The 22,371-nt window shown below is 41.1% G+C and overlaps 1 long non-coding RNA gene across 1 annotated transcript; it reads left to right on the top strand.

Annotated features, from left to right (window-relative positions):
* The first annotated feature begins 1,237 nt into the window (after positions 1–1,237).
* Positions 1,238–17,495, top strand: LOC141572400 (uncharacterized). The gene is made up of 3 exons (XR_012497763.1): positions 1,238–1,397; positions 11,527–11,787; positions 15,626–17,495. It is a non-coding gene; the product is annotated as an uncharacterized LOC141572400 (long non-coding RNA).
* Positions 17,496–22,371: the final 4,876 nt, after the last annotated feature.

Genomic DNA, 22,371 nt, shown 5'->3' with positions numbered 1-22,371 from the left:
AAAAGCTGAAGCACTGGTCTGAGAACACTAGCCTGGGTGGAACGTGCCCTCCCCATCGTGCCAGTGACTCACTTCTGTGCCTCAGTGCTTGTCACACAGCACAGCAGAGATCCACTGGACCTGTCTGTAGCTCACCTTCCTCTGCCTCCCTAGAGGGAAATGAGGGATCCATTAGATAAATTAGAAAAAGTGCTTTCAGTTCTTCTGGTTATATAAATACAAGGCATTATCATCTCCCAGGGGTTAAGGAGCAGTCAAATGAGGGGAAGTGAAGGTGGGGAAGGTAGGAGGTGAGATCTTACTTTCATAAGTGTGTTAACTAAAACTGAATGCCCCCAACACAGCTAAGACCTAGAAACTTCAAAAAATGGAGAAAATTCTGATTATTGCTTTAACTATTAAAATTTAAAATTTATTGCAAACTTCAAGAAACATAAAAGATAAAATATTGAGGTCCCAGTCCAAACTTCTATTTCAATCCTCACATTGCTGATGTGCAGACTATTTCACATGTGTGAAATCCCCTTTCAACCCTGAAAGACTATAAAGTATATGGTAATATTTTAATATTTACACTTTTATTTCTCTGCCACATAATCACCTCAGCTTGGACTTCATGCAAATATGTGAAATCTTCAAACATGAAAATGAAGCCAAGTTACTCACAGAAGGGAAACTCCATGTCAACCCTCATTACTGCATGCCAAAAATGTCAAGCAAATCCATTAATTTACTAGAACCAAGATAGAACTAGCCCAGCCGTACTCAGGAGTTCCCTCTCAAACATATGCAGAGCTAACAAAATACTGAACTTTAAACTCATTTAGAAAATAAGCCTGTGACTTCTTTTTCTTTAGCAAATGCCACTGGATGACCTCGCCTTCAAGTCAAACAGCTAAAGCTAAGCTTGTCCCCTGAGCACTGAGTTCTAAAGGCCACTAGTTTCAATAAATTTTGCAAGAAATAACTTGAAGGCTTTCCTGAACCGGCACTAAAGCCCTTGTAATGATGTCGTCATTTCAAATTAACATCCTAACTTGAAATAACTAAATGTGATTTTTGTTTGTGATCAAAATTTACATTGGAACACCTCTGTGGAGGTGAAATCCAGTACATTCACCCCAGTCAGGGCATTTATGACAAACAAGAATTGGAACAGAAGGTTGAAGTCCAGATGCCAAAATCAAGACTGTTTCTGGAAAGTTTATCTACATTGTCAATCACTGCGGGTTGAACCTAAGCCTCAACTAGGCAAAAGAACCCAGTCTTTCTCTTCCAAACTATTTTCTTTTCCTGCAAGCATCTGCTAGAAAATAGCGACCTGGAAGAAAAATATCAAAAGAGAGAAAAGATTATTTGTAAGCCAAAAACTGGAAACAACCAAAATGTCCTTCTAGGTAAGTGTACATCCATGCCATGGAATACTACTCAGCAACAAATAGGAACAAACTCTTGATATATGTAACAACTTGGATGGACTTCAGGGCATTCTGCTGAATGAAGAAAAGCCCGTCTCATTCTCAAAATGGCAAAGTTACAGAATTGAGGAACAGGTTAGTTGTTACCATGGGGTGAGGGATGGTGGGGGTGTATAATTATAAAGGGGTAGCATTTGTGAGAGCTCTATGGTGATGGAATAATTCTGTATCCTGGTGGTTACATGAATCCACACATGTAATAGAATGGCATAGAACTCTACACACACGTTGTACGATTGTCAGTCTCCAGGTTTTGATATAGTACTTTAATTATGTAAGAGGTGACCATAAGGGAAACTAGGTGAAGGGTACCCAGGCCACTCATTGCAACTTTTTCCAAATTTATAATTATTCCAAATTAAAAAGTAAAGAGAGAGCGAAAAAAGAATGAGGGAAGATAGAAAAGAAAGAAAGGAGAAGAAACAACTTGGGATGAATATTGACCACTCCAGAGATGAAAGGTGACAGGGAATAGTCCGAAGAAGGGAAAGCAAGAGTAAATAGTAGAGGTTACAGTCAGGCAAGCTGACAACCAGAAACTATTTGGATTGTAAATTGTAAATGAACTCAGTGGACACAAAAGGGGAAAGATCATTGCACAGTTACCCCTGAATGACAAGGATAGAAATGAAGCACAGTGAGCTAGAAGACATGGAGGAATTGTGGCAGCAGTAGGTATAGGCAGGTGCAGTGGGGAAGGAGGGGTGCGGAGGAGGGGGACGTAGCAGCGGATATTCCTTAGTATGTGCCACGTATCAAATGAGAAAAAGAAGGATAACTAGGGAAAATGTCTGACCTGGGAAGAAATACTGGGAAGGAAGACGCATCATAGAAATCAGTAAGTTGAGAAAGAAGAGGCAAAATTCTTGAGCACAAGCAGAATTACTGATCAACTAATGATGAGGGGATCAAAGAATAGGTAAGTGAGTCAGAGGAGAAAAGAGTTTATTTCGGTTTGGGACAATAACAGAAAAACAAAAAGAGCAGCAAAATCAATGACCTCTGGAAAGGTGTTCCCTACCCAGGTCTTAAAAACCAACACATCCTGAATTTTCCAGATTTATTTAACAAGTAGCTTTGATAGCCTAGTACATGTCAAGTATACATCCAGCATGATTTTCACTTCAGAAAGTATGAACTTAAAGAGCACAAAGTAACACAAAATGGCAGGAGGGTGAATTGCTGTAAGGGAAGAAAGATTTTACAAGCCAACTTTTCTGCAAAAATGTGGGAGTACCCCAGGACAATGGACCGTATGTAGGACCACAATGCCCCAACAGCATAAGCAACCAATAATATTAAAATCTGGAAATTAATACAGTAAGTCTAAGATCTTAGAATCTGCAATCTAGTGTGGTACTAAAGGAATTCTTATCAAATGGTAAAAGCCCAAGTTTATGATCTCTGTAAGAGACACTGGAAAATTCCCAAAAGAACAACAGAGAGAGAGAGAGAGAGAGAGAAGTGAGAAAGATGGTTGGCCACTCCTCATGGATGGAGAAGTTAAAAAACAAAATACCAGTTTCTCTCCCAGCTACTGGGTAAATATCAACTCAGAATTCTTTGGAAACATTCACTCAACAGTGGGAAAAAATTGATGTCATTCTGAAAATGTGGTTAAACAGGAATCCATTTATCTCCACTGCTACCAAGCCCCAACTTCTAGCCTTGGATAGGAAGTCAGCAAGTAACCTAAAAATTAAGACACCCAAAGCATACGGTAAACTTTGTCAGATATCGTTTTCTGATAAATTACGTTCCCGCGGCAATACAAAAAAATATCATTTTTCTTAGTTTTACATGAATCCCTTGTAAGAAACAGAAATGTACATAATTAGGAGGAATGCTTTGACAAACCTGATCTAAGCCTGAGTGCCCAGGCCCTGTGGGTGGCTGGTGCCAAGGACTGAGAGAGGTGAGGGAAAGCTAAATTGTTCTGCAAAAGAATCATGGTGGGTAGAGAGGAAGAATTTTCTAAAATGGAGAATTTGAGACGCTACTTTGTGGAATGTCTAAAAGACCCAAATACCAATAGCTGAGAACAGAATTGGGAAGAGATAGTACCGAATGGCAATTTGGGTAATAAAGTCTGGGCATTGTGATCTGTAAATTTCCTCTTTAGACTTCCTTATAGACTCTTCAGTAAAACCTGTGTTCTCTACCTTGTGAAGAAAATTTGCATTGAGGGAAGTGCAGAGCCCTGCTTCAAGGCTGGCACGAGGGCAAAAACATAGGCTGTAGCAGTTACCTTTTCATTAAGTATTTTTTTTATTAGTTGCAAGTGTACAAAACAATGCAATAGTTAGACATTTCACCCCTTATAAAGTGATAACCCCCATCCCCAATCTATTGCCCCTCTGACATCGTATATAGCTGTTACAATTCCATTGACTCTATTCCTTATGCTGTACTCCATATCGCATGACCATATATATGTATATATAAGTATAGTTGACATACAATATTATTCAACTTCAGCTTCGGGTGTACACTGCAGTGGTCAAGCATCTACTCCATCAATGAAGTGGTCTCCCTAATAAAACTTGTCTTATATAAGATATGAAGAATCTAAGGAAAACAAAGCACAGGGAAAGGAAATGGGTGGGGGAGGTTGTAGGTGGAGCATTTTCTTTTACTGAGCTTTTTAATTCTTTAGTCACTTGCTGTTTCTTGGTTTCCAAACAGGCTCTGTTGGAAGAGGTGTAATCACCTAAGGTTTATTATGTGGGTATCGTCTCATTCACTTCCTCCAAACCCTCAGGCAGCTTTAAGTATTACAAAGATCCTGCTCAGCTCTAATATCCTTTTCCCCTCCCAGTATCTCAAAAGACTTCCTCCCATCCTCTTCAGAAAGAAAGCTAGGTGACTTTAAACTGATTACATATATTTCCGTTGTTCTGTCACTGCTTCTTCCTATGAGTTATCATCTGATGACAGTTCTTTTTTTTCTTTGTAAAATATTATGGTTAACTATTTTACCAAATCAGATAATCTCTTTGCCACTGCCTTAAATATTGTTTTTTACAGAAGGGTTAGACATTTTAGGAAATTAAAAAATGGAAGTGAGTCTGTGTCTTTATCCCTTTGCAAACAAATTCTATCACAGAGGCTCACTCTATATTTATTATCATTTATGTTGAATCCAGACTATAAGTTTCTTTTTGTACCAAACAGTAAAATAAAATACTATACATGAAAGCAATAGACTGATCTGTGTTGGTTTCATCACGGTCCACATCTGTGACACTCAAGAGAAAGTTTGCTGAGTAGCTTTTCAGTAGGGAGACAGCAGCCTGGGACGTGGATCTACAAGACTTGGAGCAAGAAAGACCTGTTCTCCAATCCTGGCTCTGCCCTTGCTCCTGGAAACTCTTGAGAAATGTTCTTAACTGCTTAAAAAGTCATTAAAGTAAAGATAAAGGTTACCTTACAGATAACAGAAACAACACAAGCACATAGTTCCGTATCCCCCAGCCCCGCCCCGCCCCCCGCCACAAAATATCAATTTATTAGGGAAAAAAAAAAAGGAATTGACACACTACTCCTCAGTTCATCTATTTTTTCTCTATTTTCTTCACTCTTTTAATGTCCTCCCTCCCCCATTATTCTGCCTCTTGTTTTTTCCATAAGTTGTTCCTCCAGTGTATAAGTATTTTCAGAAGAAACAGAGCTATAAGAATTTGCTATAAAAATCACGCGTGCTCAGAGCACCCTGACCTATGCGATGCTAAGTTACTGAGGGAGGAGGCACGGCAGTGTCAGGTGTTACAAGTGCGGATGGATACTGAGGCAGGGGCAGCCCCATCACAGCAGATAGTTGTTTTTGGGGGTTTTTTTCCAGTTATCAAAGGGGCCTTATTCTCCTTGTTCTCCCACACAACGCCTCCAAAACAGTTTTGGTAAAATATCTTTCATCATGCTCTCCCTGCTCAAAAATTTGTCAGTCATCCAATTCACAAATACCTATTGATTGTTTCTCCTAGGCTCTCCCTCAGTCATCAATCAAGATAATGTTTACTTTACCCCAGCAATAAAACACTAAGGTACCCGCCACCTTTCTTTTCTGCCTGTCAGAAAGCTTTCTTTGCAGTCTCTGCAGTCTCCTCTAGAGCTGAAGCAGAAGCCCTGATTGCCAGAAGCCATCACAAAAGGTTATAGATAAAGAAAACCACTAGAAACAAATATTTAATACTGTTTTGCTTTTAGTTCTCGAGGTGAACATTTTGCTCTAGCACCATGGTCTCTTCTAGCCTGTGGCCATTCTTCTCCTGTTCTGTTTCCTTCAGTTCTAACTCTGTTTTACATCTCCCACAGCTGTGAGCACAGCACTTGCAAATACCTCGGTTCAATGTAGATATAGTGTCTTGATTTGATTTCTCCTAGGATCTCGGTAGATTGATTGGCTTGGTTTTTAGACCTTGGGCTCACCTGATGGGTAAGGTTGCCAGATTTGGCAAATAAAAACACAGGATGCCCAGTTAAATTTGAATTTCATATAAACAATGAAAATTTGTATATGTTCCATGCAATATTTGGAGCATATTTATACTAAAAAATTGATTGCTTGTCTGAAATTCAAATATAACTAGGCATCCTGTATTTTATCTGGAAACCCTACTGGTATGTCACCCAAAACTCAGTAAGGGAGTAATCCATATATTCAGTCAGTGACACTTGGACAACAGAGACGACTTCTGTGCAGCAAAACTCTGATAATCCCTGACTACAAGAAAGACAGAAGGGGAAGGAGGATATAGCAACTCTGGCAACTTAGCACATAGGACTAATCTGTCTGGTAAAGAGGGCTTTGTCCCATTCTACTGAGCAAGGTAGCCAATGGCATTTGAGTGATGGGGCAAGGTGAGTAGAACAGGGAGATGTTGAAATAGAAATTATTGCAAAAGAGTGGCATACAGCAAATACTACCCTCCTACGAATGTGAATTCCTCCACACAGAGCCCCACTGGCTCTGCCTTGTAAACATGTCCTAAATCAAGGTTAAATGGAGGCAGGCAGTGTGGTCCAGTGGGCTCCCTGGAAAGTCATCACTGCCCACTAAGCCATCCTACTCCTCAGAGGCACAGCCTTGGATATTTTTAGACAGCAGAGAAATAAACACCCATGCCCAGAATTCAGGAACATCTCCAGAGATTCTGGGCAACTCCTGCAGTATCCAAGAGCGTTGGCAGCCTATTTTCTACCTAGAAAATAAGGGCACTTTTTCCTTTGTAATGTGATTTCTTGGTTGCAGAGGATCTGTTAGGCACCCTGAGATGCTCTGTAGAAATGCAAGATGATATTATATTGTATTAATGTCACTTAATGGTAGCTGTCAATGATAGTGATGAAATAAATATGGAAAGGAAGTTACTGTAATTGATTGACAGTCTGGAATCTTCCATATTAGACCTAATGAGAGAAACCTATGAGCAGCAGCTTCCAGTGCAGGCTATTAATGCAAATCATATGCATCGAACTGGCATGCTGAATTATGCAATGGCATGTGAATGTCTAATCCATTTCACGAGACTTGTCTTTATCCAGAAAAAAAATATTTCACTGACATGCTGATTAGTACATTAGGAGAGTTTAAGAAGTTTGGTGCTAAAGTAGGTGCCATCATGGTGTTATTAATTTAGTTCTGAACGAGACAAACAGCTCTGTGCAGCCATCAAAATCACTACATAAGTCTACAAGATAACTTTGTCAAGACTGATGGGAATTTACAGAAAAGTCTTGTGATATGTGGAAGGAATTAGCAAATAGATAAGGAGCACATCATTTTTCTAGAAAACCACTGTCAGGGACTCAGAACCTGCACAGAACCAGTCACCTGCCAAGACATCTACAATGTCTGTATGTTCGCTTCCTCAGATGCTTAGAAACTTGTGAACTTAGAACAGAACCAGATGTAGGAGGTCAAGGGAACAACAGGTACAAATGAGGTTTAAGGCTGCCTTTGGGGACTCTGGAGATTTAAGTAGTGCCCAGGCATCCCAACACAACAATACTCCCCATGGGGATATACTTTATATGGGAAGAAGTCTTTCGGGACAGAAAAGCAAGTTGCCAATTACACGTTATTTACACATCCCAAGATCTCATAGCTTTGAGAATTCCACAGCCCCAAGCTCTTGACTCCCTGCACGTATCAAGTCTTAAAATTTGGATCAACCGAGGAAATAGCCAGACTCTTACCTATGTATCCCACAGCTTCCTATGAGTTACTGGTGACATGACTGCTATGGGATAGAATAAAGACAAAAAGAATGTGTAATGCACTGCAATTTTCCAGTAGAGTAGTCTGGTGATAGTAGTAGGTCAGTGCATAGATGAACTTTTCATCTAACTCTGCAAAAAAAATTTTTTTGAATACCTTTTGTGTTCCAGGTAATGATATACAGTGGATATACAAACACAGTTTGGGCTCTCATAGAGCTTATATTCTAATGGAGGAGGCAGATATGAGGTGATAATTACAAGAGGTGTGAAGGGTACCGTGTTTTCCTGAAAATAAGACCTAGCCGGACAATCAGCTTTAAGGCATCTTTTGAAGCAAAAATTAATATAAGACCCAGTCTTATTTTACTATAAGACTGGATATAATATAATATAACATAATATAACATAACATAACATAACATAACATAACATAACATAACATAACATAACATAACATAACATAACATAACATAATATTGGGTCTTATTTTACTATAAGACCCAGTCTTATATAATATAATATAATATAAGACTGGGTCTTATATTAATTTTTGCTCCAAATATGCATTAGATTGTCCGGCTAGGTCTTATTTTCAGGGAAACACAGTATTACAAAAGAGGAAGCAAGCATATATGACAGGGGGATAGACTTGGTCTGGGAGGCTAGGGAAGGTGTCATTAAGGCCTTCCTTAAGCTTAAGCCAGCACTCCATGAATATTGTTTTTATTTTTTTTATTTTAATGATCATGTAATAAGAATGTCATTATATATACTGATGATACACATTTTTCCTTTTCAAGTAAACCAATTTAAATTAAAAAGTGAGTCAATTTAAAGAAAATATTAAGAAAATAATAATGCAATTGGTACTCAAATATACCACAAATTGTGAATTTGGTACACGAATGACTGAAGTTTGGGAAACCTGTATGAGGGAAAGGTGACAAGAAAAGTGAAGGGCTGCTGGGAGGAAAGAGCCTCAGGCAAAAAGTTGAAATAACAAAACAAAGGAAAAGAAAGGCGAGACAGAAAGTCCCTCAATGTGCTTTCACATATATTATTTCATTCTTTCACCATCACCAGTCCCCTGTAGTGTAATGTATTCTCATCGAATTTTCTATAGAATAATTGAGGCCTTTACAAGGTTAAGTAAAACACTAAAGGTCACCCAGCAAATTAGCAGCAGAGGTAGAATTACAACGCGGGCCATCTCTCGCCCAGATGAGAACAGTTTCTCTTGCTTCCAAAGTTCCGAGTGTGCAGCAAGGTGGAAAATGAAACTTTATACTATTAAGCAAACTAAGTGAAGTAGAGGACTTCAAAGGGAAAAATAAAGGCTGCACCTAGTTTCAAAAATATAACACTCTTTTCATTACTGTATGTCCTTTAAAATGCCTCCATTTCAAGACCCTTGTAGAAACTTGCTACATATTAATATTTGTTTGTATCTTTTCAAGGAAGAGATAAGCCCTTAAAAACAGGAGTGGCCACATGGTTGAGGGGGGGGGGCCTTGTCACATCCAGCCCAATGCCTGGCTCTCACAGAGACCCAAAGCGGCATTCCATGGAAGGTGGGCTTGTCCTTCTTAATGTCAACTTTATAGTTGTGTTTTCCACACCTGGCTCCCAATTACCCTGAGAAATCATTAAAAGGCAATGTGTCAACTTTCATTCCTGAGTTCCTCTAAACCATAGGGAGGCTAATTCTATTTTCTAGTCTCCATCGTTCTGGGGATAATAAACTCTACAAGCTGATTCCTTGCTGCTGTATGAAGAACAAGAAAGGGCACTCCACCGAAAGTTCTTCCAGGAGTCTGTGCACTCTGTTTCGTGGTCTGAGAACATCTGGAAAGTCCTGCTGCTGTTAAATTCGCTGTCCTAGCAGTGCCTTCTCATGTCTCCCACCAGATTTCACCATCGCCATCTTCTTCCCTGCCCTATCTCTTCCCCACTTCTTCCCTTCCTTTCTCTCCAACCCCAGGCTTTCATGGATTTCTAGCTTCAAAGGTCATGACTCATCCATTCAACCAACATTTCTATATGAGCATCTCCTATGTGCAAGGCCCAGCTCTAGTACCTGGGCATACAAACAAAGTCCTTGCTCTCACAAAGCTGATATTCTAGTAGGAGGAGATAAAACAAATAAACTGGTAGGTTGTTTTTATTTTTTAAATCAAACAATGATAATGCTATCTCTATGCAGAAGTAATTTTTTAAAGACTAATGTGAAAGTAAATAAACAAGTGGAAGCTTTGCAGTCTGGGAAAGGCTCTCTGAGAAGATCTCATTTATGTTGAGATCTCAACCATGGGACGTGCAGGTGGGGAGCATTCCAGACAGAGGGAACAGCTCATGCAAATGCCCTGGGCCACAGGGAATGAGGGCAGGTGCACGGAATTGAGTGAAGGCCAGTGTACAGTAATTCCCACAGGGACCATTAGTGGCAATATTGTGTGGGACACTTCCTTGCCTTTGGGAATTTCTAGCATCCCTGGTTTCACCTCCATGAAATGCCAATAGAGCCCCTGTTTCTAACTACAAACCTCCTTCCACATTTCCCAGTGCCCTTTGGGCATCCACAGTGTTGCCTCAGCAGAGAAGCATTAAAGCACAATGGGTTAGAAGTACGCATAGTTCAAGGGGAGGCCAGAGAAGAAGGTGAGCCCAGATCACACAGGCGTTGTAAGCAGGTGCATTGGTTTCCTGAGGCTGCTGTAACAAAGCATAAGAAACTCGGTGACTTAAAGAACAGAAATTTATTCTCTCACAGTTATGGAGGCTGGATATCTAAAATCAAGGTGTTAAAAGAGTTAGTTCCTTCTGAAGGCTGTGAGGGAGAATCTATTTTATGTCTCTCTCCTGCTTCCAGTGGTCTCATGCATTCCTTGGCTTATTGATAGCATTTTCCCCATGTCTTTACATTACCTTCCCTCTATGCATGTCTGCCTCTGTATCCAAATTTCCCTTTTTATAAGGACACAAGTCATATTGGATTAGGGCCCACCTACTGACCTAAACTTGATCATTGGCAAAGACCCTATTTTCAAGTAAGTTCATATTCATGGTACTTAGGACTTCGACATCTTTTTGGGAGGACACAGTTCGACCCACAGCACAGAAGAAGGAATTCGGATCTTATTCTAAATGTAACCTGTTGGAGGATTCTAAACAAGTGAGGAAAATCATCTGATTTCTGCTTTCAAAAGATCACTCAGGCATATTTGTGGAGAGTGAATTATTCGGGGGCAAGAGTAGAAGCAGGGATACCAGTTAGTACAGAAATGATGATGTTGGCTTGAGAGAAGGTATGTTGATACCTGTGGTGAGGTATATACAGCATGTAGCCATGTGTGGCCTCTCAAAGAACTACACCTGGAAACGGGTCTACACTCACCTGGAGAACTTCTGCTCAGTGAAGGAAAGCTATTTGGGGATGGTCCACCAAAAGAGGTCAGTTGGAACCTGAAGACCATCAGCCTTCAAGTAGAAACCAGAAAATGACTTGGCCAGGTCTCTGAGTGCAGAGGTCAGAATTAGATGGTTTGTTGAGCGCCCTTCCAACTGCAGGGGTACATAGTGCTAACAATTTCCACACCGTAAGTCACGACAAGGAAGTTGCACCTGGCAACTCAGGCCATGAGAAGGCAATGGTGCCCTGGTTTCCTCGTCATTCCATTCCTCTCTCCGGTCCATGCTGGTGCACTCCAGGGTTGCACACTGCCATTTTCTTTTCAGAGCTGTACTGATCCACATCTCCAATAAATTAATATTTCCTTCTCAGTGAACAAATCACGTTAACATGCCAACAGTGTGGGTTACCTTCCAGAGTTTGTGTGCTGACAGATCAAAAAGTGTGTCAACATGGCTTGATATTAACAAATGTTGTGAAGCAGAAGACTTTGTTTGCTTGGTTTTGTTTTCCTGGTATCATGGTAATGTTGGTGAACCCACGCCTACATCCATGCAAAGGAGGACAGAGCATGTTAAGTCAGCCTGGACGGGACCTTGATATGTGAAAATGTCATCAAATTACAGCTGTCTGTGGCTCACTACTGCCAAATGACTCAGCCAGGAGAGCAACATCAAGGTGAGTGGGTGTGTAGTTTCTCTGTTATGCAATTTGGGGTGATGACATGGCTGTCATAAGATGCACTTTGAAGTGCCAGAGTTTTCATTTCAATATCAAAGGAGGAAGATGGCAACGAAAGAGCTAAGAGATAGGATAAGCACTTGGCAAGTTTTCAAGAGTTTTACTTAAAAAGAAAAAAAAGTTTTAATTATTTAAATAAGGCACTAACTCTGGACCTTTTCTCACTCTCCATCCACAGTGCCTGCCTGTGCACAAATAGTGATGAAGGGCTGACCTTGACCCAGTGTCACTGGATGGGCAAGAGTACACGGCTGCTCTAGAGCAGGGGTCAGCCAACCACTCTCTGTCCATAGGTCAAATTGGGCCCACTACCTGCTTTTGTACAGCCCACAAGCCAAGAAAGACTCTCGTATTTTTAAATGGTTGGAAAAAAACACAAAAGAATCATATTTTTTAACATATGAATTACATTTCATGACACATGAAAATTAAAACTGTATGAAATTCAAGTTTCAGTGTCCATAAAGTTTTATTAAAACATGGCCCTGTTCATTTGTTTATGTATTAATATTACCTAGGACTGCTTTCATGATACAACAGCAATATTGAGTAATTTTGTCAGATAGCACATGGCCTGCAAAATCTTAACTGTTTACTACCTGGCCCTGTACAAAAATGTCTACCAACCACTGCTCTAGAGGTTTGAGGAAGTAGCCTACTGGATCCTGTTATGTGGTCTCCCTGCATTTTCACTCCCCTCTTTGTGAATTACTGTTTTATTCATTTGAAAATATATATTGAGCTCCTACTATGTGCCAGGTACTATGCTAGGTCCCGAGGGTACAATTGTGGATAATAACAGTCTCTGCTCTCAGAGCTCAGAGTCCAGCAGGAAAGCAGGTATTAATCAAATGGTCATCCAAATGCAGTGTACTAAAAATGATAACCACAGCAAGCATTCTAAAGAGGAGGTACCTGGAGCCATAAAAGCACATAATAGGTGAATTGACTTCCTGTTCTGGGATATCAAGCAAGATATGCCAAAATATAGGTTAATGATTGATTTGGAATTTGTAGGAAATGTTGAAATTAACAAGGAGAACTGAAAGAGAAAGATCTCTTATTTCAATTTGTTCAACATACCCTCCTTACTTTCTTCCACCTGTTATCATACCTCTGCTTGGGATGGAGTGACAGAAGCACAGAAAAAGAGGGACATGAGGAATGAGGTGAGGATACAGAGTTTGGTAGGGGCCAGGCCCTGCAGAGACTATAAAGCCACATGACAGATTTTCTCTTTACCCTAAGAACAGTCGGAAGTTGTACAAGAATATTCTCAGCAGCACTGCCCCCATTAGCAAAACCTGGAAGCACCCAAAAGACCCATCCACTGGATAAAAAAATTATGGCATATGCACACAATGGAATATGAAGTAGTTAAAACAGACCTACTACAACTGCATGCAGCAGTATGGATGAAACTTAGCAAGATATTATCAAATGAAATAAGCGAGTCTAAGAAGATAACACATAAAATGATACAATGTTCATAACGTTTAAGGTAACTGAAATTTAACAGGACACTTTTTAGGAATACATTTAGGTAATAAAACCATATTTAAATAAAGCAAGGGAATAATTAAATATAAGGCTCAGCACAGTGAGTTAGCAGCATTATGGGATGGGGCTCAATGCCTAAGTAGATGAACGTTCTTGTTAATATTCCAGTTCTTGTGGGCAATGAATTCATAGATATGTATGATATTTAAAAATTCAAAATTGCAGTAAGAAGTGTGAGATAATAGAAAATATATACATTGGTCTCTGCTCCCAGCTCCTGGCAGAAAGCCCCTGAAACCCTTGTCACTTCCTAAGTGATAAGCATACTAGGAACATCTCTTATTGTAATATTGATCTTTGGCCTCTGTACCTGACACAGAGCTTCTGAAACCCCAGTAATTTCCTGGATGATAAAAGTATCACTTGTTCTAATGAGGTGACTCTGGGTGGCTCCTAGATGGCTCCTGGATGAGGGCTGGTCACCAGAAAGACCAAGCCATGACTATAAGCTCAGCCCCACCCTGCCATCCCCCTTCTCTTGAGAAGGAAGAAGGGCTGAAAATGGAGTGAATGATCAATCATGTCTATGTGATGAAGCCTCCATGAAACCCCAAAAGCACAGGGTTCAGACAGCTTCCCAGTTGGGAGACACGTGAAGGTGCTGGGAGAATAGTGCACCCAAAGAAGTCGCCCCTTCCCTCATACCTTGCTTCCGTCTGGATGTTCATCTGTATCCATTATCATATCCTTTTATAATAAACTGGTAAGTACACTGTTTTACTGAGTTCTGTGATCCACTCCAGCAAATTGAACCTGAGGAGGCAAGGGGTCGTTGGAACCTCGGCTCTATAGCCAGCCCATCAGAAGGACAGGGAACAACCGGGACTTGTGAGTGGTACCCTGAGTTGGAGGAAGTTGTTGGAACCTACAGTTTGTAGCCAGTTGGTCAGAAGCACAGAAAACAGCCTGAGCTTAACACTGGCATTTGAAGGTGTGGGGAGGGGAGCAGTCTTGTGGGACTGCACCCTTACCCCGTGGTGTCTGCCGTTATTGCCAGGTAGGTAGTGTCGGAATGGAGTTGGATGCTCAGACAGCCTGCTGGCATCTGAGAATTGCTTGTTGGTGTGGAGAGCTCTTATGCACACATGTTGGAAGTTGGGTCCAGGAACCCAAAAGCAAAACCATTAGAGTGATTTATAACAAAGATGTGACACCATCTGATCTGCAATTCAAAACAATCTCTCTGGCTGCATTGAGGAGGCTTCTTTGGAACAGGACAAGAGTGGAAGCAGGTAGACAAGTCAAGAGGCCACTCTACATGGACAGCAAGAGTAGGCTCAGGCTGGGGAGGTGGCAGAGATGGACGCTGTCATCCCTTTGCTCAGACTGACTTGCTGTCTGTTTTCACATTTAAGGCATCAGCATTAAAGAAACAGTAACTCAACATTTTATCACATAGATTGTAAGAAAGGCAGATAGGCAAGAAAATAAATCAGGATACTCCCTTTTACCAATAAATGTCCAAGCCTCCTCATATCAGATGAATAAACATAGACTACATCTAAGTGATGATTTGGAGACTATTAGGAGCATTTTCATCAGCAAGGGCAGCCAGCTTGGGAAATATCATAGAAAACCCCCATATCTCCTAGAAAAATAAATATGAGAAAATTACAACAGAACTACATGCAAAAAATGTCGCCCACTCTCCCAGGGCAGTTTTCTCCCCTCACTTGTGTTGTTCTTGCCTCTTACCTCCACAAATGTACTTAAAATTCTCCCAAGTACCTATTTTGGGAAACTGATTTCTTAACTGGCATATTTTGTTTGGTTCGAAACTCATTTGTGAATGCAATTTGAGGTTCAATGATCAAGGTTAAAGTCCAGTAAAGGCCAGTGATGATTCTAATACCCATTCTCACAAGAACGCTTTCATAATTTAATGGGAGGTTGCCTTCTTCGTTAGGCAGTTGTTAGGACAGCAGAAGGCAATGAGTTTTAGGCCTTTGAGATTTCGGCTGCTCCATCGCTCGAATATTCTTTACTATGAGCAGTCCAGCGAAAATCCTTACTGGCTGGGCTGGCTGGGCACCAACCTATGACTCTGACAATACTGGGCCCATGAAGACCCTCTGTAAGCGGTGGTCACCTACCCCAAAGAAGCAATCTCAAAACAGCACTGCCTATGTTAGTTGTACCCTGTTCTCTGCGTCATCATCAAATAGTCCACAATAACTCCAACTTCTCAACCAACTGGTTTTATTTTCTCTTACAGACTCAAGACCCAGACAAGAGCGAAGCCAGTGAAAGCTGTTCCTGGAGGTGACAAACTCCTCTTTTTAAGCCCTAGTGTGTCTCCCACAGTCACCCACTGAGTTGAGGACTAGACTTATCCTCTGGATACTGAATGGCTTCGCTTTGTTTTTCCTTCTGCTTGGTTTTTCATATCTGATTACTTGTTGGTTATTACACTTGTAAATCAAACAACTTAAAGAAAAGAACAACAACAACAAAAGTTAATGGGTCAACCACCCTTCCCTCTGAAGGGAACCAAAATGTTGCCACCCTGATGCTGCCTTTTTTGGGATATTGATTTTAAGCTGTTTATTAAGAAATAAGATTCAGAAACTTTGGCTCTCCCCCCTGCCCCCCGCCCTTTTATACCCAAGAGATTCAGAAAGGAAAATCTGCTTTAGGAAGGGAAACTTGGTTTAATCACCTTAAGAATCTCCACCTTACCATTAAGCAGGAAGACTCTGCCTGTTAGCTAGATACCCCCTGTGTCCCATTGTTTCTGAGCTACCTAACAAGAATTTTCCTGCCATGTATGCTCCACTCTCCTCATTTACCTGTAAATCACCCATTCTCACTTCTGAAATCTAATATGCCTTCCTCTCTTTCTCTGTTTTGTCCAAAATGTTTTATATACCCAATGTTGCTTTACTATCTTTGGAATTTTCACGCTTATGTGAATTCCCCACGTGTATGTATTAAAATTTTGATTTTCTGTTAATACATCTTTGTTCATTTGATTATTAGCACAGCTAGAAGAACTTAGAAGGTGGAAGGACAAGTATTAATTTTGTTAGCCCTTACACTTCCACCACACTCCACCTCCTTACCCAATATGCCCCCTTCTCTCCTTTTCTCCCCCTGACCCAAGGAATAGCAATGACTTTATTTACTAAGCAAGTTTCACAGTGTCAAGCTTTCAAGGCTTCCAAGTGAGTTTTCTGAATCTGTGCAATGTAAGATAAGAAACTGCCCCTCAAATAATATGAATAATAATAATGGTAATCTTTTTAAATTGCTGGAATTACAAAGGCTATGAAAGCCCTGCAGAACAGATTTTCAATTCTGAGAAATCCGGAGCGTGGTTGTTTAGACAGCCTCACACATGCTCCAGGGATGCGGGGGTGGGGCCAGTGGTTACAATTCTCACTCTAGAGCTTCCTGAGCACGTGATGCTTACATGCCTAGTGGAAATGGGAATTACGCACTCAGGTAACCCTCATTTACATTGAAACTTGAACAGATTTGCCCCCAAGTAACAGATAAACACATTGACATGGATTGTAAACCGCAGCACTGCAGAGATGGGAAGGGTCTAGAGATCATCTAACCAAACTTGCTCGTGTTACGGAAAAGATAACTGAGGCCCCCAAATCCCAAATTCCTGGCCCAGCTGCACCCAGTGGCTACCAGTCCAGTCCACTTGGCTCACACGCCCCCATGTGCCTCTGAACTTGAGTGAAATGATTCTGTTATCTTACAAGAGACAGAAAAGTAATGAGAGAAACAAGATGAAAAAAAGAAATTGAAACAGAGAGGGAAGGATGGAAGAGATAGAGAGTGACGGGAATTACAGGAGGGACTCTCAGTCTGCCCCATCTGTCTTTATCTGTCTCTGTATCTGCCTGATCCCATTCTCTTCTGTAACGTGTCTCTATCCTGTCTCCCTCACTGCTAGCTAACTCCCACAAGAGCACAGCATTATTTAATGCATTCTAAATACTTCTGAAGAGGGCCTGCAAATGAGCAGAAGCCTGGTGAGGATAGGAGAAGTTTGGACAAATATTTCAGAAACTTTGCACCGTGCCCATCTCATGCCCAATTCCCCTGCACTGCCAATGAAGGGGTGAGAGCGGAACATGGAAGCCTCCAACTGTGGCTCATGACCATCGCCTGAAACTGTGACAAATGCAGACTCTTGGGCTCCATCCCAAACCTAAGAGATCAGAATCCACATTTTAACAAGATGCCCGAATGATTCATAGGCACATTAAAATTTGAGAAGCAATGGATACGGAGAACACTCAAAATGTTTCTTCACAAGGATTCCTCCTTCAGTCACAAACTTTCTTCCAGGTCCGGGGAGGAGGACAAGACAGAGAATTGAAGGTGACCTAATTTTGCCACTCTAAAGCTGCCTTTTGGGATATTGATTTTAAACTGGTTATTAAGAAACAAAAGACTCCGAAAGAAACTTCGACCCTTCCTCTTTTTTGCCTAAGAGACTCAGAGGGAAAGACCCACTTCAGGAAGGAAATCTTAGGATGTTTGCCTTAGTGGATTAATTTGAATTGAGTACGGTGGGTGGGAGAAGTCACGCTGGGGTCTGTTTACTGAGATCACCACCTCCCTCCCCATTGTTTCTGGGTAGCAAAAATTTACCTGCCTGGTGAGTTCCGTGCTCCCTCCACTATGTAAGCTGCCTGCTTCCTTTGAAATCTCAGACCACTACCTCCCCTTCTCCTTTCCCAAAATGTCAAAACTTCCCAGTTTTACCTCACAGTCTTTGGGAATTTTCCTGCTTATGTGAACTCCCTTTGCACATGTATTAAAATTTACTTTTCTCCTGCTTCTCTGTCTCTGTTAATAGCAGAACTTAGAAGGTTGAAGGGAAAGTATTATTATTTTTTCTTTAGCCCCCACAAAATTTAAAGATTCAGTACAATTTACAAAGTCTTTAAAATGCTAAAAATCCATCTTGGGATATGCCTCAGGAACAGATACACTCATTTTAAATAGCTCATTTCATAGCAGTTGTGGTTTTTGGTCTTTACTCTTCAGGGTGATTGTCATCTGTGACACATTCACAAGAATTCCTGTAAAAGGTTGGGTTTTGCAAAATCCAAAGGGATGTAGGATCTCAATATTCCCAGCCATTCCTGAATTGACGAAGTATAAACAGCAGAAAGAACTTAAATATTTTCAACTTGAAATTCTCTGGCAAAATAAATCTCCTTCCATGCCTTGGTAAAAAGGTATGAAGTTGGAAGGTATGGATAGTTCTAGAGTTTAGCAAAAGCAATCTTGCAGCTAAGGTTTTCTAACGAGCAGCCTTGTGCAAAATCACAATACAAAATTAGTAGTAGAAAAATTTCAGGTGTCGTTTCCAATCAGAGAGTAACAGACAAGGAGTAAGAAGCATTTTATGTAAAAGCATTTCCAACTTTGAAGCCAGTAAGGGAGTGCTGACTTATATTTTTATTTTTCACAAGTGTGATGTCATCCCATGTGTCATGGTGAAACTGACAAGGACTTCTTGTTAAAGAATCCCTTTGCCAACATCGGGGAAGAGTCCTGCCCTTTGATCTAAACAGATGTAATCTGGAGACTCGCCCTGCTTACACATCTCCAGTTAGACTGCTCCAAATAAGATTTCTGAAAGAGAAGAGAGGAAGAGAAAAGTACACATAAAAGTAGAATGAGTAAGTGAGAGAGAGAGAAAACAAATTCTAGAATGTGCATCCTATGAATAGACACAGCTTTATACAATGTGTATAAAGCATTCTACACCCTTCACAGATTTTACTTAATCTGCAGTTTTGCCAATCACGTTCATATTTATAGCCATTTGCAACTCTTCATAATGCAAAAGCTAAAACAAAGGCCAAAGTTCTACCCTGGAGAATCTGAATTCTGTTGCTTTCCCTTCCTTACACACACACACACACACACACACACACACACACACACACACACACAAACATATACACACAGATACACACACACAGACACACATATACACACACACAGACATACACACACATACACACACACAGACACACACACATACAGACACAGACACACATATACACACACACAGACACACACACAGACACACGCACACACACACACACACACACACACACATAATAAAACTCTCCTGTGCTCATACAACATTAACGTCGTGTCATGTCTCAGTTCAGTCATCAAGACTAACAGCCTCACTCCCACATCGGATTCTTCTTCGTCACATGGAAAGGACACATTAATGTCACATGGATGGAAATGCTGGTGTGGTGGGTAGCTTCAGGATGGAAACAAAACTCCAAAGTTACCCACCATTTCACTCACTGTAATGCAACCATAAAATAAGACACACACACATACTTATGCCCACCTATGTTTCCTATGCTTTCAGAGATATTTTTCTCTATTTTTATGGGACATGGGATCCAGTAGCAAGACACTGACAGTCTGACAATATTTCAATCTGCTTCATGTACGAGCTGGCTCCAGGCAAGACAAGTAACTTGTCGGTCACTTCCATCCTGCTATAAAAACCAGCAAAGCTGAGCTCAGTCTTCTCATGATGGTCAGGTTGATTGTGGCCAAGACCCAGTGCTAAAGATCGGGGATATTTTGCCTCTTCAGGAGAAGTTTGGGGTACACAAAAAATGAACAATACTTTAAGGAATCAGCCCTCTACATTGAGAGGCAACGCAGGGGAGTGTTTGGCTCACTGCCATTGTGCAAGTGTGTTTTCAAAACCAATTATGATGCTGTGATCAGGCAGAATATCTGTTCCTATACCTGACTGCTTACACTAGTAAGCTGGGGCGGGGGGGCTTTGCTAAACTCATCTCATCCTTGGGGGGGGGCACTTTTCTGTAGAAGCCTCTTGATGGAAGAAAGGATTTCATTTAAAAAGCACCTTTTTTCTTTTCCCATCTGTTTCTTCTCACAGTACAATTTGAGCTCAAGTCAGGTCTTAGAACATTCTGAAGGAAAACTTGGCACTTTCCTTCTATAAATTTGAATATATAGAAGACAGAAAAGGGCTTACGTTTACTACCTGTTTCACCACAGAGAAATACAGGGCTAAAGGGAAACTCTCCAAGTGCCTCTAAGGAAGAATCTGTTGTAAGCAGACACGGAGCGAATGACTTTTGAAGGGGGGAGGGGAAGGACACCCCAAAGAAAATGGTATTAATGGAATTTGTTCTCAGAAACTGCAAAGTCCTGTATCTGCTCAAAGCAAATGAGGCATTAATGCTACAAAGACCATCATGCCTGTTTCACTGAACCTCCCCAAGTAGAAGGGGCATGGGCGGCCTCTCCCGCACACCTACTTTGCCTTTGGAAATGGTGAGGTTTGGCTCCTGGAGTTTAAGCTACTGGGATATGGCCTGAGGTTTCTGTGGACACTTGGTCACAAACAACTTGAAACCTTTATATGAATCCAAGAAAAAAAGCCGAAGAGACTTTTTATCTAGCTGCTAAACAAAATGAACTCTCCCTGCTCCTGGCCTTCTTTCCCTCTTCACATCAGCCAGCCTCAGGGGGCACCCTGAATGGAGAGGTAATCAAGCTGATGGTGGCACCGAAGGAGTCATACAGCTTCCATCACCACCATCGCATGTTCCCTGGCTGTCTCCCCAGGAGCAGATGTCCCCCCGCCCCTCCTCCTCTGCAAAACTCAAAGGTACAAGAAGCAATTCTCTCACTACAAGCACAGTCCTGTTTTCTATTTTCAAATATATGCTGAAGAAAAATTGAAATAGTTTACAAAATGGCCCTTGTGAAGGAATAACTAATTCTACACAATGCGTGTAGCCCAGGTAAAGGGGAAAATGGAAAGGATATGAAAGAGAAATAGGGATTTACTTAAATGGGTAGGTAAGTTTTTCACATGACGCCAAGGAAAATGATGAAATTCAAAAGTTAAATTTTGAAAATCAAAATGATGTGAAAATTGAATATTCAAATTACATTACATATTACATTATATCAAATAGTAAGTTAATATAATAAATTAGCTTCATTTTTTTAAAAATATAAGTATAAGTGCAATGTTTAGGGGAGTTTTGGGTCAACTAGAAAGCGCCAGTATCTGCTGACGTGGTTTAAAATCAAAGGCCAATACATTCTTGCAGAACAGTAGAGCCCTTGAGCTAGTTTTCTTAGAAAGTACTTCTGCCCCCCTCTCCATTCAGTTCATGTGACTATCACCCTCCCCAGTGATGTCCCACCAGGAAGGAGAGTTTTTTGAGGATGGACCTGACTCGAGCCTGGGCTGACTGTTTGTATTCAAAATTTATATATTGAAGCCCTAACCCACAGCATGATGGTATTTGGAGGCGGGGCCTTTGGGAGATAATTAGGTTTCAATTAGATAGTGAGAATGGGACCCTCACTATGAGATTAGTGGTCTTCATAAGAAAAGACAGATTCTCTCTCTCTTTTTCTCTCTCTGTCTCTTTCTCTCTTTCCTTTCACCCCCACCCTTTGACCACCAAGGAAAGGCCATGTAAGGACACAGCTAGAAGGCAGCTGTCTACAAGCCAAGGAGAGAGCCCTCACCAGAACCCGGATCTGCTGGCATCTTAATCTTGGACTTCCATCCTCCAGAACTGTGAGAAATACATATGTGTTGTTCCAGCCCCCCTTGTCTGTGGTACTTTGCTATGGCAGCCGGAGCTGACTAAGACACACCTAACTCTGTTCCTACCCCCACAGCCAGCCAGTTTCTCTAGGTCACCTTCCTCCAGCTGCTAAAAATAATCCCCGCCTTAACCAGGCCCAACTGATCTTCACTTCCTTCCTTCTAAATATCTAAGCTTCTGCTTCTGGGAGGGAAAGACAGAAACAAAAAGTGTGTGTGTGTGTGTGTGTGTGTGTGTGTGTGTGTGTGTGTGTGTACACCCTTTCTTTCAAAGATCAACTAGAAAAACACAACAGCTACCGGTGGGTTTTCATGAACATCATTCTATAGAGAGGAACACGCTCCAC

The sequence above is a fragment of the Rhinolophus sinicus genome, linkage group LG06 (assembly GCF_036562045.2).
Source record: "Rhinolophus sinicus isolate RSC01 linkage group LG06, ASM3656204v1, whole genome shotgun sequence".
Lineage (NCBI taxonomy): Eukaryota > Metazoa > Chordata > Mammalia > Chiroptera > Rhinolophidae > Rhinolophus > Rhinolophus sinicus.
This window is presented reverse-complemented; position numbering and strand designations above follow the sequence as displayed.